The 9,034-nt window shown below is 40.4% G+C and overlaps 1 long non-coding RNA gene across 1 annotated transcript; it reads right to left on the minus strand.

The window, feature by feature from the left end:
- Positions 1 to 2,121: 2,121 nt before the first annotated feature.
- Positions 2,122 to 4,614, minus strand: LOC129438610 (uncharacterized). The gene is made up of 3 exons (XR_012363608.1): positions 4,075 to 4,614; positions 2,867 to 3,017; positions 2,122 to 2,756 (listed from the first exon to the last, which is right to left on the minus strand). It is a non-coding gene; the product is annotated as an uncharacterized lncRNA (long non-coding RNA).
- Between the last annotated feature and the right edge of the window lie 4,420 nt (positions 4,615 to 9,034).

Genomic DNA, 9,034 nt, shown 5'->3' on the forward strand with positions numbered 1-9,034 from the left:
AATACCACGGATGTTGCCTTTGTTACATTACTTGCAGTAATTAGGTATATTATTCTTTTAATAGAGACTCAAATAAATAAGCACAACAAAAATTTATTCTGCAAAGAGAAATTTAATATGGCTTTAAAAAGGCTTATGTCTCTTAAAAGTACTGAAAATAAAACACTTCATAGACTTTACTGTATTAATTAAATATACACGCATTCGTATGAAGTATAAAAATTCTTTAGTCAAGAGCAGAGAGTGATTTTATTGAGAGATGAATTAGGTTACTGTAGCTTTAAGACGTGAGAGAGAGATCGCTCTGTTCACGTGCACTGATGACAGGCTGCTGTGTGTGGGCGGCGGCTGAACACAGACAAGCAGCTGTGAGGAAAATAAAAGTTTAAACGCTCAAAACTTTAAGACGCATGCAAATAAGAAACTTTTGGCATGAGGATGCAATTGTCCGTGATAGATATGTGTTGTATACGCTGTTTGATGGGGATGTGAAGACGCCTGGCGCTGTTTACCGGAGCGCGTCTTCATAGAAAATACGCATATCTCTGTAAAGGCAAAGACAGACATACAAATCTGCACGCTGCACATGAGCAACAGGTTGTAAAAATGCTCGCGCTACGTAAAAATGTCTTTAATTGCAGCCGCATTCAGGATCCTTTTGATGACAAAAGTAAACAGAAAGATCGGTTTATGAGATCGGCAGATTTAGCGAGCCCGATCGAGTCATTTAATGCCATTATCGGCCGATACCGATCGGCGGCCGATCGATCGGAGCATCCCTAGTAATTTTGAACATATTAATTCTTAACAAATTCAGTACACTTTACAAAAACCCAACAAATACAAACAGACATATATCTCTTACACAACACATTTTACAAGCACATAACCCACTTTATAAACAGTTTTTAAAGGGATAGTTCACCCTTAAAATTATAATTTTCTCATAAATCACTTACCCCTGTGTCGTTCTAAACCACCAAGTGCTCTGATTGTCTTCAGAATACATTTTTAGAATTTTTTTATGAAAACCGGGAGGCTTTTGTCTGTCCCATTGACTTAAGTTAGTCTCACAATCCGTTTCCCAGAAAAGAATGAAAGACATCGCCAAAAAGGTCAATTTTCCATTAGTAGTTTAAAGGTGACATAGAATGATTGAACGGAGTATTTATCCTTGTTCTGTGATGTGACATGTAGACAAAAAAACATTGTTTGGGTCTGTAATGCCTTAGAAGCTTCCTAAAAACCTCTCTCAGATAGCTCTATTAGGGTGGGGGATTTTAAACAAGTGGTTTTGCACCTATTTGGCTCCCCCTACTGGCTTAACTTGCAATCTCATTACTGATTGGCTGACTTTGCTGCCACTCAAAAAATGTAGCCAATTATTTTAAAGTGGATGGGCAGTTAGATGCCTATGATGTCATAAGCATCAGTTTTTCAGATTGGGCTGTTTTCTGTCTGACATTTCTAAAACAAGAATTTCTATGAGAGTGAGATGTTTAGCATGTTTAGCACTTTTTGTATGTTTGTGAATGTGGGTAGACTACCATTATTCAACAAAGACAAGGTAAAAATGGTTTTTCATTCTCTGTCCCCTTTAATAATAATATTATGAAGTGACAAGAACACTTTGTGCACAAAGAAAATAAAACTTTGTTCTCCTCCTTAGTTGTTGAAAGTGTATTCAAGACCAGACTACAGCGATGCTGCTGACATCACCTGCAGCTCACGTCACTTGCTGATGTGGTTACCAATGTTTTTTTTTTGTTTTTCTACGTTTTTTTTTTTAAAGCATAATGCAAACATTGTAACAATACTTAAACAGCCCAAATAAATGTACAAATTACTTGGCAGCCTATTCTGTCTGTACGCTGGGAACTACGTCAGCAGGTGACGTCAGCAGCAGGTGACGTCAGCAGGATGCGCCGCAGTCTGGTCGTTAACAGGCTCTGAACGACCAAGGAGAAGAACAAACTGTTGAAAAAAAAATTCATTGAAATACTGATGGAACACTGAACTTTTTGGCAATGTCTTTCATTCTTTTGTGTTAAACTTACTGAAATCAATGGGACGGACAGAAGCCTCCCAGTTTTCATCAAAAATATCTAAAAACGTGTTCTAAAGACAATCTAAGCACTTGTTGGTTTAGAATGACAGAGGGGAAGTGATTTATGATAAAATTGCAATTTTGGGGTGAATTATCCCCTTAAGCAATTACAGCGAGACAACATGTAAAACAAATTAATTAACATTTAAAGAAAAAAATTCTCTCTCACACACACACATTGGCATATGTGGTTTACCGGGACAATTCCATAGACACAATGCATTTTATTTTGTACAAACTGTATATTCTATTGCCTTAACTTACCCCAGTCCCTAAGCCCAACCATAACAAAAATCTGTTGGAAGTCTTTAATCTGAAAAAGTACCACTTAGTATTGTGTCCTTGTAAAGCATGTTTATAGCATATTAAACATGTCATTATACACTATTCCCCATAAACCACATATACCAACCCACACGCACACACACCTCTCACACACAAGCCAAGTAATTAAAACAAGTTAAACACATTAACCAAAACACCACCACTCTTTTTACAGCACAAAACATTCTCCTTTGCAGACACAAACACAGGCGCTAACACTAACTGCTTTTCTTTTGCTAAAGTTGTCTCTTGCACCCACCCTCTCGATCGAGCCACCTCTTCATTGTCACCTCCACAACTGTAAGGGACCTTCTCCGAACTGCATCTTTAAAATAAATAATCCATATTGTCATTGTGAAATCTTTAACATTTAATGAGCATATTAAAAAGAAATGTCTAATTTTTTATTAACAAATAATTAACAGATATATTTACCAATCACTACCTCTCTGAGTTAGAGGGTGGCAAATAAAGTATTTTCCATCCAGTTGAGGTTTTAAGCCAGGGAGTTGTCGGTCGCCCTCTTCAATATATGCCATGTGCAGTCTCGTACATCTGTCCCGCCAATAAGCCCCAACCAGTTAAACTGAAACAGATTTATAGTGTTAATAGTTGGTCATAGTTTCATACAGGACACAGGTCATACAGTAGTTGATTGCTTATATCAAAGAGGTGATGCATGCTATTTTTTGTGTGCTAATTTAAGAAAAGTTGTGTGCAATCCATGGAAGTAAACTGTTGTGTGTTTGTTGTAGTCCAAGAAAAGAGATTTAAGTTGAAGAAGATAACTGGCGTCATTGTTTACTTACACTGTAAAAAATTTCTGTAGAAATTACAGTATTACTGGGTGTTACTGCCAACTAGCTGCCAGTAACTTACTGTAGATTTTACATTTATGTTATTTACTGGCAACAGTTTGTTCAAAGTTAAATTAACATGAAACATTTTCAGTCTTTAACTTCTACAGTAAGTTACTGGCAACCAGCTGCATAATTACAGCAAATTTTTTACAGTGTAGGGTTTTGTACATTTGCACATCGTTCACATGTCTTTAACACTTACACATCAAAGGGTGTGTAAATTCGTGAATCTGAAAAATGTGCCCTTCTGAAAAAAAACAGCATACCAGCAAGACCAGCATATGTTGTGTTTTGGTGCTGGTTTGCTAGTGAACACCAGCTAAACAGCCTCAAACCAGGGCCATCACAAAACCAGCATTAGCACTAGCATCCCATGCTGGTCATACCAGCAAGCCACAGCATATGTTGTGTTTTGGTGCTGTTATGCTGGTGACCACCAGCAAAGACCATCATAATTCCCATGCTGGTTTGATGCTGGGTGCTCTTTAACTTCTTAACTACTTTAGCTCAAATAAGGTTGTGTGTACTGCTCCTTTTTATGAAGATACGAACTTGTGTCTGAATTCTCTGCTTGATTATTAAAAACCTGTTAACCTGCACGTGAACGACGACTGGTTATTTACATCTTTCTAAATGGATTCAGCTTACTAACAACAATATTTAAGCTAACGTGATAGCTGGCTAAACATGCAGGAAAATTCACGGTTTTGAATATGTAGCAAACAATTCCTTGTCATTGTTATCATGCATTTTTAACATATAAAAACTAAATCAGTGACTTACCAGTTATTGATGATGGTGTCTGTGTCGAACGGGAGCTCAGCTTTGTGCTCTGCTTGATTCAAATCATAACAGCAGTGGTGATGTTGCCGTTCAACAGCTAGATGGCTGATTGCCGCATCACGGAATCGGGCCGTGTACTGTATACTGTCCGTCTGAAGCATAAACATTTTTAAATTGCCGCCAAACAGCGTTACAACCGGCATGTGTCAGTTCCACTGGTATCGGGCCACATACTGAATTTCTGACATCATACACATCTTGGCAGTATCATATCAAACCATAATCGGTCCAGGCACAATGCAACGTAGTCGGTCCGACTACACAATGCCAGATTTGGCCCGATTACACTGAGACGCTACTTTAGTAGACCCGGACTTCAGCTGAGTATGCTTACACTCGGGCCAACAGCTATAAATAGTGTTTACTACTGGTATACTATTTCCTCATCTGGGCCAGTTCTGGCGCATACACTAAAAATCTGTCCGGCTTTCAGCCGACACTGGCGGAAAAAAGCCAGAATCGGCCCAGAAGTGACTGCTATCTGGGTACCCTCCGAGTCATGAGTCAAACGGTCCAACCCCCGTGTCTCTTCGATGTTCTGATGCGGAGATATAAGGCTTTGTTTACTCTGTTGCTAGGGTACTGTATTTGGTTGCTAGGGAAAAATTTGACATCCAATAGTGATTACACTCTGGGTCACGAGTCAAACGGTCCAACCCCCATGTCTCTACGATGTTCTGATGCGGAGATATAAGGCATTGTTTACTCTGTTGCTAGGGTACTGTATTTGGTTGCTAGGGAAAAAATTGGCATCCCATAGTGATTACACGCCGAGTCACAAGTCAAACGGTCCAACCCCCGTGTCTCTACGATGTTCTGATGCGGAGATATAAGGCTTTGTTTACTCTGTTGCTAGGGTACTGTATTTGGTTGCTAGGGAAAAAATTTGCATCCCATAGTGATTACACGCCGAGTCATGAGTCAAACGGTCCAACCCCCGTGTCTCTACGATTTTCTGATGCCGAGATATAAGGCTTTGTTTACTCTGTTGCTAGGGTACTGTATTTGGTTGCTAGGGAAAAAATTGGCATCCCATAGTGATTTCACTTCGAGTCACGAGTCAAACGGTCCAACCCCCGTGTCTCTACGATGTTCTGATGCGGAGATATAAGGCTTTGTTTATTCGGTTGCTAGGGTGCTCAAATTTGGTTGCTAGGGGCGTGGCTTGGGAGTGGCCAATTATGTGCCCAATTGTTACACCCCTAGTCACAAGTAAAACGGTCCAACCCCCGTGTCTCTACGATGTTCTGATGCCGAGATATAACTGTTTGAATTTTATGTTGCTAGGGTGCTCAAAAGTGGTTGCTAGGGGCGTGGCTTAGTAAGTCTTTAAAGATCCTGAGAAACCGATTGGATGCCTGAGTAAAATGAGCCCATCCCCATGTCTCTATGACACTGTGGTGCAAAGATATCCATCTGGGCATTTTATAATGGCAGTCTATGGGAGATGTTGCTAGGGTGCCCAAAACGGTTGCTAGGGTAACCTTACACCCCATTGTGGGGGACGTCCTGACAGAGTCTAGCACCCTCTTCAATTTTAGTAACCCACATGTTTCTATGAAATCCTCACTTGGACCTGTGACCCGTCAAATTTTTTTCGTAATGTTAGTCTATGGGATTTTCGCCCCATTGACTTTCCATTAGGGCACTTTTGGGCACCTCTTACACCCCAGGGGTACAACTTACACCCCAATGTGATGTATGTTCTTACAGAGCCTACCACCCTCTTCAAATGCTGTAACCCACATGTTTCTACTAAATCCTCGAGTGGAGCTATGACCCGTCAAAGTTCGACGCAATGTAAAGTCAATGGGACGTTTTCGGGAGGTTTTTCGCGCCCCTTTCGGAAATCCTGCACCCGATCGCTTATAAAAGTCATAGCACACCTCTCCTCAATAATCCGGTCGATTTGAGCCCTCTTTCATGGCACTACGGCAAACCGTGCGAGACGAGTTACGCGCCGAAAAAGTGTCCAGAAAAAGAAGAATAATAACTAGATAGGTACATTTCCTGAAGAAAATGTGAAGTGGTGCTTGCCGTGGCAAAATTCTGGGGGCAATGTATGATTATACTCCAAGTCACGAGTCAAACGGTCCAACCCCCGTGTCTCTACTATGTTCTGATGTGGAGATATAAGGCTTTGTTTATTGAAGGTAGTATGATTACCATGAAGCTAGCATGATGTTAGCATAAATAATGTGAAGGTAGTATGATGTTAACATGATTAGCATGAAGCTAGCATAAAGCGAACATCATTAACATGAAGCTAACATGATGTTAATATGATTAACATGAAGTTAGCATGATGTTAGCATGATTAGCATGAAGTTAGCATGAAGTTAACATGAAGCTAGCATGATGTTAACATGATTAGCATGAAGCTAGAATGAAGCTAACAAGATTAACATGAAGTTAGCATGAAGCTAGCATTAAGCTAGCATGATTAGCATGAAGCTAGCATGAAGCTAACATGATTACCATGAAGCTAGCATGATTAGCATGAAGCTAGCATGATTAGCATGAAGCTAGCATGATTAGCATGATGTTAGCATGATTAGCATGATGTTAGCATGATTAGCATGAAGTTAGCATGAAGCTAGCATGAAGCTAGCATGAAGTTAGCATGAAGCTAGCATGCAGCTAGCATGATTAGCATGAAGCTAGCATGAAGCTAACATGATTAGCATGAAGCTAGCATGATTAGCATGAAGCTAGCATGAAGCTAGCATGAAGCTAGCATGATTAGCATGAAGCTAGCATGATTAGCATGAAGCTAGCATGAAGCTAGCATGATGTTAGCATGATGTTAGCATGATTAACATGATGTTAGCATGATTAGCATGAAGCTAGCATGAAGCTAACATGAAGCTAGCATGATTAGCATGAAGCTAGCATGAAGCTAACATGATTAGCATGAGGCTAGCATGATTAGCATGACGCTAGCATGATTAGCATCAAGCTAGCATGATGTTAGCATGATGTTAGCATGATTAGCATGAAGCTAACATGATTAGCATGAAGTTAGCATGAAGCTAGCATGATTAGCATGAAGCTAGCATGATTAGCATGAAGTTAGCATGATGTTAGCATGAAGCTAACATGATTAGCATGAAGCTAACATGATGTTAGCATGATTAGCATGATGTTAGCATGATTAGCATGATGTCAGCATGATTAGCATGATGATAGCATGAAGCTAGCATGATGTTAGCATGATGTTAGCATGAATTTAGCATGATGTTAGCATGATAAGCATGATGTTAGCATGATTAGCATGATGATAGCATGAAGCTAGCATGATGTTAGCATGATGTTAGCATGATGTTAGCATGAATTTAGCATGATGTTAGCATGAATTTAGCATGATGTTAGCATGATAAGCATGAAGCTAGCATGATTAGCATGAAGCTAACATGATGAGCATGAAGCTAACATGATGTTAGCATGATTAGCATGATGTTAGCATGATTATCATGATGATAGCATGAAGCTAGCATGATGTTAGCATGATGTTAGCATGAATTTAGCATGATGTTAGCATGATAAGCATGATGTTAGCATGATAAGCATTATGTTAGCATGATTAGCATGAAGTTAGCCTGATGTTAGCATGATTAGCATGATGTTAGCATGATTAGCATGAAGTTAGCATGATGTTAGAATGATTAGCATAAAGATAGCATGATGTTAGCATGATTAGCATGAAGCTAGCATGATGTTAGCATGATTAGCAAGAAGTTAACATGAAGTTAGCATGAAGCTAGCATGATTTAACGTGAAGTTAGCAAGATTTATTATGAAATTAGCATTAAGCTAGCATGAAACTAGCATGAAGCTAGTATGACTTAGCATTAAGCTAGCATGAAGCTAACATGACCCAAAGACCCAACCCCCATGTCTCTATGATGTTCGGATCCAGAGATATAAGGCTTTGTTTATTATGTTGCTAGGGTGCTCATATTTGGTTGTTAGGGGCGTGGCTTGGGAGTGGCCAACAATGTGGCCAGTTATTACACTCTGAGTCACAAGTAAAATGGTCCAACCCCCGTGTCTCTACGATGTTCTGGTGCGGAGATATAAGGCTTTGTTTATTCGGTTGCTAGGGGGCTCATATTTGGTTGCTAGGGGCGTGGCTTGGGAGTGGCCAATGATGTGGCCAGTTATTACACTCCGAGTCACAGGTAAAACGGTCCAACCCCCGTGTCTCTACGATGTTCTGATGTCGAGATATAACTGTTTAAATGTTATGTTGCTAGGGTGCTCAAAAGTGGTTGCTAGGGGCGTGGCTTAATACCTCAATAAGGATCCTGAGAGACTGATTGGATGTCTGGGTAAAATGAGCCCACCCCCAAGGCTCTATGACACTGTGCTGCAAAGATATCCATCCTGGCATTTTATAATGGCAGTCTATGGGAGATGTTGCTAGGGTGCCCAAAATTGTTGCTAGGGGGCGTGGCTTAATAGCTCTGGGATGATCCTGAGAGACTGATTGGATGCCCGAGTGAAATGAGCCCACCCACTTATCTCTACGACACTGTAAAGCAAAGATATCCCTTCTGGAACTGTTTTATTCCCTTATATGGGCATGTTTCCTGCCCCATTATAAGTCAATGGGAATTTTTGGGTGCCTCTTACACCCCAGGGGTACAACTTACACCCCAATGTGATGTATGTTCTTACAGAGCCTACCACCCTCTTCAAATGTGGTAACCCACATGTTTCTATAAAATCCTCGAGCGGAGCTATGCCCCGTCAAAGTTGGGCGCAATGTTAAATCAATGGGATTTTTCGGGTGGTTTTTCGCCCCCCTTTCGGAAATCCTGCACCCGATCCCTTATAAAAGTCATAGCACCCCTCTCCTCAATAATCCGGTCGATTTGAGCCCTCTTTCGTGGGACTA

Source organism: Misgurnus anguillicaudatus, chromosome 3 (genome assembly GCF_027580225.2).
Source record: "Misgurnus anguillicaudatus chromosome 3, ASM2758022v2, whole genome shotgun sequence".
In the NCBI taxonomy this organism is placed as follows: Eukaryota; Metazoa; Chordata; class Actinopteri; order Cypriniformes; family Cobitidae; genus Misgurnus; species Misgurnus anguillicaudatus.